Raw genomic sequence first — 14321 nt, 5'->3', positions numbered from 1 at the left:
CCCAGGTGAAAATCAGGCCACATGCACTGAAGCTCACAGCCAGAGGTACCCGACCCCCCAGCCATTCCCATTATATTCGTGCATTGTGTCCCTGGTGTTGTAAGTTGTATCCACATTGTTGCAAGTCACGATGACGCGTTCTTTCTTATATAATATCCTATTGTGTGAACATACCACATTCTATTTATTCATTCTACTCTCCGTGGGCATGTGGGTAGTTTCCAGTTCGCAGCTATTATGAATGGGGCATTGTGAACATTCTAGTACATCGGTAAACATTCCTGCGGAACATACATTCAGAAGCAGAATGGCTTGGTTGGGGCCTGTGACCTTTCTCCCGGGCCGGGCTCTCTCCCAGTGGAGTGGAAGTCTGGACACGTGATAGGTGCTCCGTAGGCACACATTGCATTCATAATAAACTAGGAGCTAACATTTACTGAGTTCTAACCACACACCAGGCTCTGTTCCAAGCATCTTCTATGCAATGACTCACGTGACCCTCACTATAACCCTGTGAATATAAATATGCCATTTCACAGAGAAACAGAGGTACAGAGAAATGAAGGAAATAGCCCAAGTGTACAAGTTCAAAGTTGGCAAAACCAGGATTCAAACCCAGAGAGCTGGCTCCAGAGTCTACGCTCTTGGCCACCAGGCTAAAATGACGAAAGCCACCACAGTGCTCAGGGCTAAGGTGCCTGGGCCTGGAGGAGAACCTGCGAGAGTGGGAAGGAGCGGAGGGGAGGGTCCGCAGGGCCCGACCACACCTGTGGATCTTGTGTGAAGGGTGGACAAGACAAGCAGGGGAAATGAGACACCAGATGCACCCCCGGTATTTCCGCTGGAGGCCGGGGAGACTGGGGGCCACTGGCAGAAACCAGGAAGGGCAACGGTGAGCCCCACGGGTGGCAGACAGGAGGGGGCATTTTAGATGGTGGAGTCTGAAGAGGAAGCAGCCACCACCAGGACAGTGTGGCTGGAGATCAAGGGTGGGTCAGGTCTGACACGGAAAAGAACTCAGGCCGGGAATTCGAGCTGTCTGCGCGGAGGAGCGGAGTGGGTGATCGGATGTTTACCGAGGGAAGGAGAAAGCGGAGCATGTGTATGTCAGTGCGCATAGCCTCCCATCACCCCAGTCCGCCCCCGCTGCCCCCGCTGGCCGGGCCACCATAGGCTCTGCCACAGCAGCGCCGCAGCCTCTTCCTGGTTTCCACCGCTGCTCCCGCAGAGTGCGCCGGAGGGCCGCGGGAGAACCAGGCCGCATCACACCGCTCCTTTTCCCTCGGAGAGGAGCCTCCGCGCAACCTGCCAGCCCCCACTCGGCTCCTGCCACCCCTGCGCCCTCGCACTCAGTTACTCTCCCCCCTGCTCGCGCCACTTACTCCTCGTTGGCCTCCTTGCTGTTGTTCCTCGAGCTCATTAGACGTGCACCCACCGCGGGACCTTTGCACAGGCTGTTCCCGCTGCCTGACGTCACCTTCCAGATGCCCCTGGGGCTCGTCCCCTTGATCTCTTTCAAGTGTGGTGCACAAGTCCCCATTACACTGAGAACTCACTCCCGCCACCCTCTTCCAGTCTCCCTGGTGCACGGAGCACAGACCGCCTTTGGACACACTGCATACCTTACAGCGTTCGTTATTTGTTGCTGAACTCCACAGGCACCAGGACTTGGCCTGTTTGTTCACTGATGGATCCCCAGGACCTAGAACCTCAGGACCGAACCAGGCTCAGGTGTGATCGAATGAATGAAATAATATATCTTGCTTTTTAAAAAACGGGATTGAATGGGGCTTAGAAAAGTAAAATGTAGTTGACACGTGGGAGTGTCTGCCCAGTTCACAGTGATTTCCCCGGGCCACGTCTGTGTGCGTCAGCGCTCACCCAACCGCAACCCCCTCCCCCGCCCCGCCCCCACCGCCCCTGATCCTCATCCTCAGTATTTCTCAGAGTGGGGTTCCCAGACCAGAAGCATCAGCATCGCCTGGGACCTGGTTAGAAACGCCAATATCTTGTGGCCCAACCCAGACTCACAGAAACTCTGGAGGTGGGGCCCATAAATCTGTGTTTTAAAACTCTCCCCCTCATTAAAATCTCTGTACTGGAATCGGAAGAAAACAGTGGTGCCCTGCTGCCCCCTTGTGGCACTTTGGTGCATGAACCGCGGAGAAGCCACCAGCAGGGAGGAGCCTTCTGAGGCTGGTCCCGCTACCTCCTCCGGTTTCACAGATGGAGAAACTGAGCCTCAGAGAAGGGAGGCGCCTTGGCCCCAGTCTCAGAGTGAGGCAGTGACAGAGCTAGGCATGGGATTCTTTTCTATTTGTGACCAATGCAACAGCTTTCTTAAAACATTATTTAAACAGATGCCTACAATGGCCCCTACTGGGCCCGGAGCCAGGCCACCTCCATCTGTCCCCTGGCTGACTCCCTGGTCCCGCTTGCTGCCCACAGTCCAGCTCCCTCCTCCCACTGGCCACGCTGCGAAGCCAGAAGGATCACTGTGGAGCACAATTGTGGTTATGTCACTCTGCCTGAACCCCTCGGAGGCTCAGCCTTGGCCCCTGGGTTCAGTCCAGGCCCCTTCCATGACTCACGGGCCTGCTGTGCCTTCCAGACTCTTCTGTGCTCCAGCCACGCTGGACGGCTCAGAGGGCTACCCGCTGTTGCCCAGGCCTTTCCCCCGGCTGTGCCCTCTGCCCGGGGCACGGTCCCCCCACCACCTGGAGGAGCCCTGGTTACTGTCCTTCAGCCCCAGGGCCCTGGCCCCCGTCCTCTGGCCCCCGCCCGGGTGCTCTCCTCCTACCACTCTGCCCCTCCCGCTCCCACATCTGCCGTGTCTCCGGTTCCTCCAGATCATTCCCGTCAGCGTGCACACATGCTGGGCTGGCCCTTTCTCTAGTGCTGAGAAGGGTGCAGCCCACCAGCCCCTGCCTATCCTGGCTGCTCGGGTAGCAAGACCTGGAGTGTCCTCTCCCAGGGGCACCTCCAGCAGCCTCACTGGGGGGTACCTGGGAAAGGTAAGGCCACACATGGCCACCGTGTCTGATGCATCATCAAAAAGTCCACCTGCCACTTCATGGCTAAAATATGGTCCTAGGGTCTATGGCACATTCTCAGCCATGGGGTCGTGACTTAGCTAACTCTCAAGAACTCGCCTTTTCCCCTCTGCCACTGTCTTCATTGTAATATTAGGGAGAACCCAAGGGCAAGAGCCCAGGCCTCTTGGACGTCTTGGGGTTGGCCAAGGAGCCCGGTTGTTAGTGGCCCCATCAGCTGGCTGCTGTGTTGTCTGTAGCCCACTCACTGGTTTCTGGCCCCTCGCCACTGTCTTCATAAAAACGGCTCCAATCGCATCGCCGGGCCAGGTCTTTTCACCAGCTCTCTCTCGGGCATGAGCTTCTTCAGCTGCTTCTCTACAGCCCTGAGGCCAGCAGGGGGTCAGACACAAGCGGCTAATTTTGATTTCACCCCCCTTCTCATCTCAAGAACCAGACTTCCATGTCCCCATTACCATCCTGCGTCGTCTGTCTCTGAGACGTCCCATTCACGTCCTGTCCTCCTTCCTTCCTCTCTGGATTCCTGCCCCGTGCCCCACTCTCAACCCCATTAAAGCCCAAAGTTTTAGAATGTTGTGGCAGCCATACGATCTCAGCTTACTGCAGACGGTCAGCCCAGGGCCTCAGGGCAACCCCTGTGCGACATAAAGTCCCCCTGAGCCCTTTCACCAGCCTGGCCAGGTTTCTCACACACTTTAACTGGGTCTCCAAAAGAAATGACAAATGTACTTTAAAATTTCATGTCAATAGTCATGTTCTTAATGCTTCCTTAAGCATTGTAGTGTTTGAGCTGCTGGGTCCAGCCATGCCTGAAGCCATACATCCTTACACTTTAGTTATGTGGATCAATAACTTCTCTTTATTACTTAAGCCAGTTTGAGTTGGGTTCCTGTTGCTTGAATTAAAAGAGTCACAACAAATATAATTGTATATAGTCATGTATTGTCATCACTTGTCCATTCTTGACTTTTATGTTAGACTTTGCACCCTAGAAGTTGAATAGATTTTGGATTCATTCCTATGTCCCCGAAGCCCAGCCCGGGGCCTGGTACACAGGAGGTATTTAATTTACTACATACCTACTGGAGGGTGACTGAGGCCTGGGTTCTGGCCTTGACTCTGCCTCTAGTTTGTGGCCTTGAGCATCCAGTTCTCCTTCCTGAGCCCAGCTCCCGACTCTGCACCGTGGAGACGACCACCCTCGCCCTGCCCTGCTTGAGAGCTGCAGGGAGGACCGGACGAGCCCCAGCGTGTGAGGGTGCTCGGCGGACACTCAAGTCCTGCATACACAGGAGCTGTAGTTGTATTTTCGAGGAGGTACATTGTGTCCTAATTGTATCAGCCCCCTCAACAGACTATGGGTTCTTAGGGGCACAAAGCAGACAGCCTGTTGTAACAGCAGCAGGATCTGAGAAGAGCCGCTTCGATGCCCTCCCCCACCCCCCAGCCCCTGCCGCGGCCTCCACGCAACACCAGACTTGCTGTGTTGTGTCTGCAGGTGAAAGGAGCAAGGTGGACACCTGGTGCCCAGTGCCGGCCTCCCACACCCTCCTGCTAGAACTAGCTAAGACAAGGGGCCCAGCGTCTCCTTAAATCTGAGTCATTGCAAGTGATGTGATCGTTGGGCAGAGGCTGGCTGACTGTTCTCTACACCATCTCCCTTTTCCTCCCGGGCACCCAGAGAGAGACCGCACCTCCCAGCCAGCTGACTGAGGTCTGGCCGAGGGGTAGGACTCCAGATCTGGACCCCCCCACCCCACCCCCCGCACAGTCCTCTACATGCGCTCTCTGCCTCCATCCATCCACTGGTCCCACACAGGGACCCAGGGGCCGGGGGGACTCCAGGGTTCTACAACACGGTCCTTAACTTTTCCCTTTGAGCCTAGGACTCCTCGGGCAGCTGGGAAAGTCTCCGGTCTCCTTCTCAGACTAGTAATATTATATAAGATGTAATGCATGGGGTGACTAAGGAAGTAAATTATTGAACTACGATAACTTAGTCAAAAAAGTGAGACAGTCATTAGATGCGCTTCGTTATTAATATTAAACGCCGAGATCCGGTCTAACTACCGTCATTTTAAGGTGGCGATGGAATAAAGGGTAGGTCGGCCTCTCTGCTACAACTGCCACGTGAAACGAAAACACCTGTGACTCCTTCTGGCGACAATAAGTAAGTTGCCACATGCGTAACTGAAGGAAGCTCGGAACGCCAGCCGGAGGTCAGGGTAAGGATGCGGTTACATTCCCCTTCAAGTTCAGGAGCCCCCTGAGTCCATCCTCAGACCCCCCAAGGGGTCTGTTGTCTTTGGGGTGAGAACCTCGGCTTTAGGGCAGGACAAGGCACAAGAAGGGGCCTGGGTCCCTGGGTGACCACACAGGATGGAGGGCCCCCAACACTCAGACCAGAGGAAAAGGCTCCAGCAAGTCCTCACCCAACGTCGTGGGTAGGTTCTGGAAAACTGCGACTTTAAGTGAGACGACAAAACCAATTAGACTAAACTTCAGTGATAGAAACATGTTCGGTTCCTCTGGCCTATTTCTGGCCACAAAAAATATCACCAAACTTCTAAATAAAGACTCGACACCTTCCTAACATTAAACATTGAATGCACATGAGCTACGCATACGTTTGAGAAAGATGAGTAAAAACAAGAAACATCATGATTTTCCAACCTGTTTATTCCAGTTCTGGGTCACGGTGGCTGGAGCCTGTCGCCCGCAGCTCAGGGTGCAAGGCGGGACCCACGCTGGGCAGGACGAATTTCCACTGTGGGCCCGCTCACACTCACCCACACTCCCTCAGACCGGGACGAGGCGCACTCACTAACTCACCCCCTGGGCACGCCGGTGGGATGTGGCGGAAACCAGAGGCCCCAGAGGAGACCTGCGCGGACACGCGGAGAGTGTGCGAACTCCACGCAGACCGTGCCCTCGGCCGGGAATTCATTTACCCGCTCATCAGTGTTATCGTGGAGCAGCTTTAAACAAAACGATGCTACCCCAGGAGCTGCTGTATTATTATTTTTTCCCCCTAGGAACATGGAGACGCCGGGGCCGATTCATCGTTCCGGCTGCATGACCCTGAGCGCGTTGTCTGACCTCTCTGACCCGCCGATGTCCCCACAGAGAAAACGCAGAGGAGGGTCAGACTTACTTACGGGGCCGTCACGAGGGCTCAAGGGGAAAGTAGTCTGAACCCTCGCGCGTTCCACGGTGACTTACAGCGGAGGTCTTCATACAGCAGCCGGGAACCAGCCCTGAAAACACGGACGGTGGTGTCACCTCAGACGGGAAATGGGTTCCATCTGAGACTGTGCTACTTCTCTCTGAACCTGGGACCCTCCTACCTGCGGGGGTTGAGAAACTCATTCTTCTCTAAAGTGAGGAGGAGTATAAATAGCACTTGTGGATTTTTTTTCCCCATTGCGCTTCCTTTGCAAGCAGAGTTGGCGATGTTATTTGAATTCACAATCATTCTATGAAACGTGGTGGTTTTCTGAAGACCAAAGAGTATGAGAATCATTGCTTCCCACCATAAACACAGTCATTCCTATTGCCACTCCGAACTAATAGCGCTGAGAGAGGGTTTGACTCCTGACCTGGCGTGAGTTTGAATCGCAGTATCTAACATGCACGGCGGGTTCTCATGTGTCCCAAACTCAGCTAAACACCTTACGTGTAGAACCGGTTTACCAAATAATCTGAATTCGGTGAAGGACACACACAGATGGGTTTGGTGTTTCTCCAACCACGGCCTTTGAACATGTTCAACCAAATCTCCCCTCTTGCCCTGTGCCTTTTACTTCAGGTTGAACAATGAATCATTTTCTGTTTAACACTCCAGGTAAATCAAGCCTGACCCCCCACCTCAAGAAAGCATTGTTATTTGATTTAACAAACTGTTAAATAGCCTAACTAGGTGAACCTTACAACGCTATGCATCTGACAGATACTAAGGCCCAGAGAGGTGAGGTGACTTGCCCAAGGTCACACAGCTCATAAACCCTAGACACAGGATTCAAACCCCGGCTGTCAGGTTCCAGAAACTTGCCCTTGCTCTCTGCGTACAGTCTTCTGCGGCACTGAGAGCAGTGTGAGGGTCCTTCCCATACCCTGGCCCTCCTACGTTCCAGCTTTTCCTTCTTATGAGGCCCCAGAAGGAGCAGCGAAGGACAGGGGACAGAAACCTAGCAGGCGCTTTCTCAAGTTCTCTCGGGAAGACGGAGTCTTTCTGTGTGGCAGGTGGGCAAAGGCTGGCACTCCGGGGCCATGTGAGCGGTTTGTGTTGGTGTCCTGGCTGTTTGGGGAGATCCAGGGCCCCCTGACCTCTCTGGCACCCGTGTCTACACGTGCACTTCACAGCCTCTTTCTGTCCGGGCCTCTTTCCTGGAGAGCAGAAGGACGGTCTCTGTGGGGCCGGAGACCAGCCTGGCACCCCTCGGCTCAGGGCAAGCTCTCCCATTCCCATGCAGCCCAATGGTGGGGGTGAAGGATGCCCCTCCCCCCGCCCCCACGCCCGCCCTGCTGTCTCTGAGCACGTTCTCCCCACACCAGCGGGCACGGAGGTGTCTCCGCACGCCTGACCGGCAGGCAGAGGATCAGATACCACCCACCCTGCTGGCAGGAACCCCAAACCTCCACAAGTGGGACCTGTCAGGCAGAGCCCACTTTTATCTTCCTCCAAGAGAGCAGAAAAGGTGCATCATTTCTCCCTGTTCTAGAAAATCATTCCCAAACTCCAGTCTTCTGATTGTGGAGGCTATGGGAGGGGGGATCGTGTTCCCTAAGGAGGTATGATGTCCCTAAGAAAGTCCCTCCAGGAGTGTCTGTGGCTTTCTGCAATGGGTGGTGGGGCGGGGGGCATTCAGCACCTTGTGTCCTTGCTTTGGGGCTTTAACTGAAGATATGAGACGGAGAAAAGCCCCATTCACGAGTCTGTTACATGCGTGCCGTCTTAATGTAATCCTCGCAACAGCCCTAGTAGGCAAGTTTATGAATTAGGGTAAGGGTAGCTGCTATAACAAGCCTCAGATTCAGTGGCTTAACATCATACACATTTATTTCTTATCCACACAATATCCCAAGGCAGGTGTTCCTGGTTGGGGGGTGGCATTCCTTCATGGGGTGAGCCAGGAGACTTTCGCATAACAGCTCCACCATCCTCCCGGACCTCAGGGCGTGCTACATCCAGATTGCAACAAGGGATAAACCTGCTTCCCAAAGGCCCCACCTGGAAGAGACGCTCACCACTCCCCTTCACTTTTCATTGGTGGAGAGCAGTCCCACTAGGATGCAAAGGAAGCTGGGAAATGTAGTCTCTGACTGGACAGGCGTCTTCCACAAGACTACTCCACGCTATGATCTTCGACAGAACGTGACCAAGAAGGTCCCTTTACCAAAGTCTTTTACCAAAGTCCCTTTACCAACGTCTGTTTAATCCATCCACCAGGCTAACCAGTGTTCTCCCGACCCCACCACTCCCTCCTGCCCCAGACGTAATGAACGGTCACCCCCGGCAGGCCCCTCCCTGGCATCCTCGCTTCCTTCCGCACCCTCCCAGGGGCTGGTGTCCTGGACTGAAAGCTGGAAGCGTGTACCCCTCAAAGTGTATAGTGTCCAACCCTAACCCCCAAGGCGATGGCTTCAGGGAGGTGGTAAAGGCAGGAGGGCGGAGCCTTGTGGATGGATGGGATTCGTGCCTTCCTGGGAAGAGATGTGAGGGGGCTTGCTTCCCCTCGCCGTCCCCCGCCACGTGAGTTGCCAATGAGAGGCCGCTGGCTGTGCACCAAGAAGTGGGCTCACACCCAGAGCCTCCCCGTGCCGGCGGCGCCGGGCGCTCAGACCTCCAGCCTCCAGAACCGTGAGAACCCAACGTGCGCTGTTCCAGCCAGCCGGCCTGCGGCATTGTTACAGCAGCCCGCGCTGAGACAAGCGGCGCATCTGCCAAGGCTCTGCTGGGTTGGTTCCCAACCAGATTGTGCAGCCGCACTTGTTACTATGCTGCACTGAGGTGCTTTCCTCGGATGTTCCACAAACGGATGAAATATGAGTGCAAAAAGGAAGAGGTTTGTTTTTGTGGAAACTCCACAAAGACGAGTTGCTAAAAAATACTGTCAGATGAGGCGTGGAACAAACGACGACAAAGGATCTGGGGGAAAAGTCACCCTGGGAATCTAGAGGGATCTGCACTCAGATTGCTACACGGGTGCCTTCCAAGTCTTATTCCGCTTACAGTCAACCAAACCCGGGAACCAGGAGGTAGGTTCTGGGTGTCGTTTCCAGCAGGAGCGCAATGTGAGAAGCCCATGAGCCTCACACTCAAAGAACAGACTGGCAAACGTTCAAGCTGTACGGCACTTAAAATGACTCCCTGGGTCTTTGATTAACTGACTAATCCCTGGTCCAGTTAAGCTGGACACGTGGGCTTCTATGGGATTATCAGCCTCATTCTATTGTAAATAACCGGGGCCCAGGGCAGCAGCAGGCCAGGGGTGGAGCCACGGCTCAAAACCCACCACCTGTCTGGTTGCAAAGTCCACTCTTGATGCCAGTGATGTCCAGTTGAACTTTCTCTGATGACGGAGCTGTTCTTTTTTTGTGTTTTTTTTTTTTTAAGATATTTTGGAGGGCTGATGTAATGCTGGGTCTTAGCCTTTTTTCCTTTAATTTTAATTTTACTTTATTTTATCTTATTTTACTTTAGAGAAAGGGGAAGACAGGGACAGAAAACTTGATGTGAGAGAGAAAGATCAGTTGGTGGCCTTTGGTCTTCTGCAAGCACCCGACAGGGGCAGAGCACAGAGCCCGCGCTCCAGGCCTGTGCCCCAACCAGGAATCAAACCAGGAGACCTTTCAGTTTGCAGGACGACACCCAAACAACCGAGCCATGCCAGCCAGGCCTGGAGCTTTTCTATAGCTGCCTGTCCAATGTAGAAGCCACTAGGTATGTCTCGTGTGACTGGATAACTGAATTTTAAAACTTAATTCAATTCGAATGAATAAACATAAGCACCCCCCTAGAGCTAGTAGCTGCTGTATCAGCCAGCGCATCTGGTGCTGCACTAATGCAGCACACGCCTTTGTCTGTGTCTCGGGCACTTTTATGCCTTTGCTTTGACCCTTTGCAGCCACGGTGTCTTCAGAAATGCAAACCCTGCCCCCCGAATCCAGGCCTTCAGACGTCTCTTGATCCAATCCATCGTGTGGTCTGGAGAGAGGGGCAGGCTTCCATCATTGTTGGCTGACCTCGCAGTGCCACGTGGCACCCTGTGCCAGGGCCTCGCTAGGCTCCTCGGGTCAGGGAAGCGTGGCCTTTAGGAGCAAGAACTTGGCAGAAGGACAGGGTGGCTCTGGCCCCCCACAGCCTGACCCCAAGCAGGCCCCACGGCCCATGAGCTGGGCTTCCTCTCCCCTGCTCAGTGGGGCTCAAAGTGCCCGATGCCACGAAGGGCACAGTGGGGGGCATGTGGGAGGCAGCCGAACGATGTTTCTCTCCCTCTCCCCCCATTTCCCTCTCTCTAAAAATAAAAAAATAAAATATATTTTTTAAAGTATTAACCAAAGTAGCTCTGGCTGGGTAGCTCAGTTGGTCAGAGCGTCTCCCCTATTTTTTTTCTCTCTCTCTGGAATCAATGAATAAAATTTTTAAAAAGATTTTATTTATTTTTATTTTTAGAGAGGGAAGGGAGGGAGAAAGAGAGAGAGAGAGAGGGAAACATCAATGTGCGGTTGCTGGGGGTCATGGCCTGCAACCCAGGCATGTGCCCTGACTGGGAATTGGACCTGTGATGCTTTGGTTCTCAGCCTGTGCTCAATCCACTGGGCTACATGAATAAAACTTTTTTAAAACTACTAACCAGAGTAAAGGTTTCAACATACCCATGAACCCCAAGATGTCCGTCCTCAGGAGGCTGAAGAACACACTCCCAAGAGCCCCACAAACACATGGCAGGAATGTTCCCAGCAGCTCTGGCTGGTCCCTCAGACAATTGTCATTTGTCCCCTGAATAATATCCCATCTTTCTGGGGACAATGGTGCCCCTCATATTGGGCGTGGCTCTGGTGTCTTCCTGGTGACGCTCAAGGCTCCATCTCATCTGAGTGCCCCAAACCATATGGCTTATCTTTCAGCACCTGGAAGACACTGGGAGACCCCAAAATCCCACCAATAACATTCTTTAAATTAGCATGAAGCGGCTTTTAATTTCTCGCAAGCCGCATCCCTAAATGATCCTCAGGCTGCCAGAAGGCCATGGCTACCATCCCAAAAGGGCTGGTTCCTATTGTTCGTTGAGGTCAAAATCATCCGGTATTTTAGGAGAGAGACCTGACCGGGGAAAATCGTCCAGCCCTCTGTCCTCCAGGAAAATTACTGAACTATATTCAAACTATAGAAATCAATGCCTTAAGATGCCAGCGAGCCTGGGGAGTCAGCGGTGTGGAAGAGGAGAGGGAGAAACTAGCTGGGCGGAGGTGGCTGACTGACACGGCCCGGAACCCGCTCTGTGCTGAGTGCGTGGTGCGTCTTCACGCTGTCACTCCGTCCTCGCGGGAACACTGCTGGGCAGAGCGTTCCACCCCCGTGTCACAGATGAGGAAACCGAGACTCAGGAAGGTGGAGTCCCTCACCAAGATGGACCTGAGGTCTGGCTCTCCCAGACGCTCGTGTCCTTTCTTAGCCCCTGCCCACCGTGTGCCCCTCAGAGGACAGTCCTTGCTCTCCGAGCCCGTTCCGTCTCCCTGGTGTGCGGTGGCAAGGTCTGCCCGGCTCACACACTTTCCAAAGGATCTAGACTCATGAGGGACGTAAAGTGCTTTAAAGGCATCCAGGGCCCCACGGGGGCTGGGGTCACCTGTCTCCTTGTCCTCAAGGCCGCCAACCTCGGAGCAGGGGAAGAAGATCTAAGGCCTCAGCAAAAGAAGGGACAGAGGAAAATCACTAGGCCCTCTCTGTGTCCCAAAGGAGGAAGAGGGGGAGGAGGCCGAGGGAGGGGAGCTGCAGGGGTGCCTTGGGGTGTTGCTGTTTTTGGTGACTGCACAGCTGATGGTTTCCAAGCTGCGAAACACACACACACAAACGCCAGCCTCCTCTGGCTTAAAATAGAGCCGCTGAACCGAAAACGCCAAGCACAGAGCAGAGTCACCTGCTTGTCAGGGGCAGGCTGCTCCCCCACAGCCCCAATAATACCCATCCCCAGAGGGCACATTTGACAAAGCACCTCTCAGCTGTGCGTCACAGGGTCCGCACAACGGTCAGGAGTGCGGGCTGGGGGGCCAGCCAGCCAGCACTCCTTAGTCCCATCTTAGAGATGAGGCAGGTGAGGTCCGGAGAGGTGATGGGAAGGTGATAAAACCAGCAACATCTTGCCCAATGGGGCCGTTTACTGGAAGGATCATGACTATGGTGGCCACATAGCCCCGAGTTCAAGTCCTGGCTCGGCCACTGCCTATCTGTTCAGACTTGGCCCGAGGGGCCGCTTCTCCTCTGGGCCTCTGCTTCCTGCACGGGGATGCGAGGGCTCCATCAGTAACTCTGCACCTGTGCTGTGAATGAACAGGCGCTCACCAGTTGTAGCTGTGCCCCTGCTTCTGGGAGAGAATTCTTGACATCTACAGGCAGACAGGTGCAACCAGGGGGGTGGGGGGAGGGTCCCCTGGAAAGGGACACACAATATTTTACATCATTTTTGACATGGTCCTGTGAGGTAGGCTTCATCATCACCCTATTTCTCAGATGGGAAAACCAAGGCACAGAAAATCGGAAGTGCTCTGTCCGCAGACATCTACCTAGGAAGTAGGGAAGCTGGAATTTGAACCCAGGCCTCATTGGCTCCAGCGATGTTCATGACCAGGCCCTTAGTAACGGTCCCCGGCGTGGGCCCAGCCTTCCCCTCTCCGCCCCCTTCTCCACCCGCACCCTGCCCGACAAGCTCCTCTCAGGCCCTTTGGGGGCTGCGGGTCCCTGGGATGCTGCCCACCCCCATCTGAGACTGTAGTGCAGGTCTCTGCTCCTCTGAAATCTGGGCAGAAATCAGAAAGTCAAACTTGCTGATGCCATTGCTAAAAATAAGGCTGAGGTGGCAGCACCAGCACCCAGCTTCTAGGTCACTGGGCTGCAGTCCAGGTTTGGGGGACAAAGGGGTTCCAAGGTCCCCCCCACAGGCACCGGGCCCCCATTCTGCCCGAGAACAGAGTCAGGGTGGATTCTGGGTGCCACGTCCCTGCGGGCCCAGGCCTTTGCTCAGTTGTGGTATTTGTCATGACGGCTGACACTCCTAGACACAGTTCTCGGGGCCTCACGTCTGCTGTCTCATTCAGTGCTCGCAGCCACTGCAGCGGGTTCCTTGGCTGTTGGGACAAATTATCACAAACTCAGCAGCTTAACCAACGCCAACGTGTCATCTTCCAGCTCGGTGGGGGTGGAGGACCACACAGGCCACACTGGTCTGTCCGGAGGCTCTAGGGAGGGGTCCGTTTCCTTGCCTCTCCCAGGTCCTAGAAGTCGCCTGCTCGCCCCGGCTCGGGGCCCCTCCCTCAGTCTTCAGTCCCCACAGGCAGCAGTGTCAGGCGCGTCCTTCTCATCTGGCATCTCTCTGGTGCCCCCTCTTCTGCACCCCTCTCCCGGTTAGAAGGGCGCCTGTGCTTACACGGGGTCCACACAGATAATCCAGGGTTGCCTCCCAGCTCAAGGTCAGCTGTTCAGCAACCTTCCCTCCCCTCTGCAATGCAAGCGAACGCATCCGCAGGTCCCAAGGCAGGCAGGACACGAGTCTGTTTGGGGGAGCCGTTATTCTGCTGACCACAGCCCCTTAATGAGATAGGAACTTTTTAACCCCATTTTACTGGAGGGAAAACTGAGGCATCCAATTTTAAACAGCTGGTAAACAACAGAAGTGGCCATACACCTAGGCGGTCAGGGTGCAGCATCCCTCTGCCTCACCTCTGCATGCTGTGGCTGTTTCTTTGTCCACAGTCACGGGTGTGTCCTCTGGGCTTTGGTTTTGGGTTTGGGGGACACAGAGGTGACCAGAATAGGATCCCTGTCTTCAGAGGGGACACAGGTACGGAATGCAAGGATCACAGTACAGTGGGAGAGATGCGAGGTGGCGGGAGGCCAGGCCACTGGCAGCAGAGGAGGGCCGCCCGGGGAGGGGGGTGTCCAAGTAAACTGAGAGCAGGAGGATGGAGAGGGCAGGAGCCAGCTGCACCTGCCGCACCAGGGGACGTCTGGCCCCTGGCAGGCGTCCTTTCAATGCTGGCTGTTGAATG

Source organism: Phyllostomus hastatus, unplaced genomic scaffold, assembly GCF_019186645.2.
Source record: "Phyllostomus hastatus isolate PE091 unplaced genomic scaffold, TTU_PhHast_1.1 phas_contig_17, whole genome shotgun sequence".
Taxonomy (NCBI): Eukaryota; Metazoa; Chordata; class Mammalia; order Chiroptera; family Phyllostomidae; genus Phyllostomus; species Phyllostomus hastatus.
The sequence above is the reverse complement of the archived record's forward strand: the minus strand, read 5'-3'. Positions refer to the sequence as shown.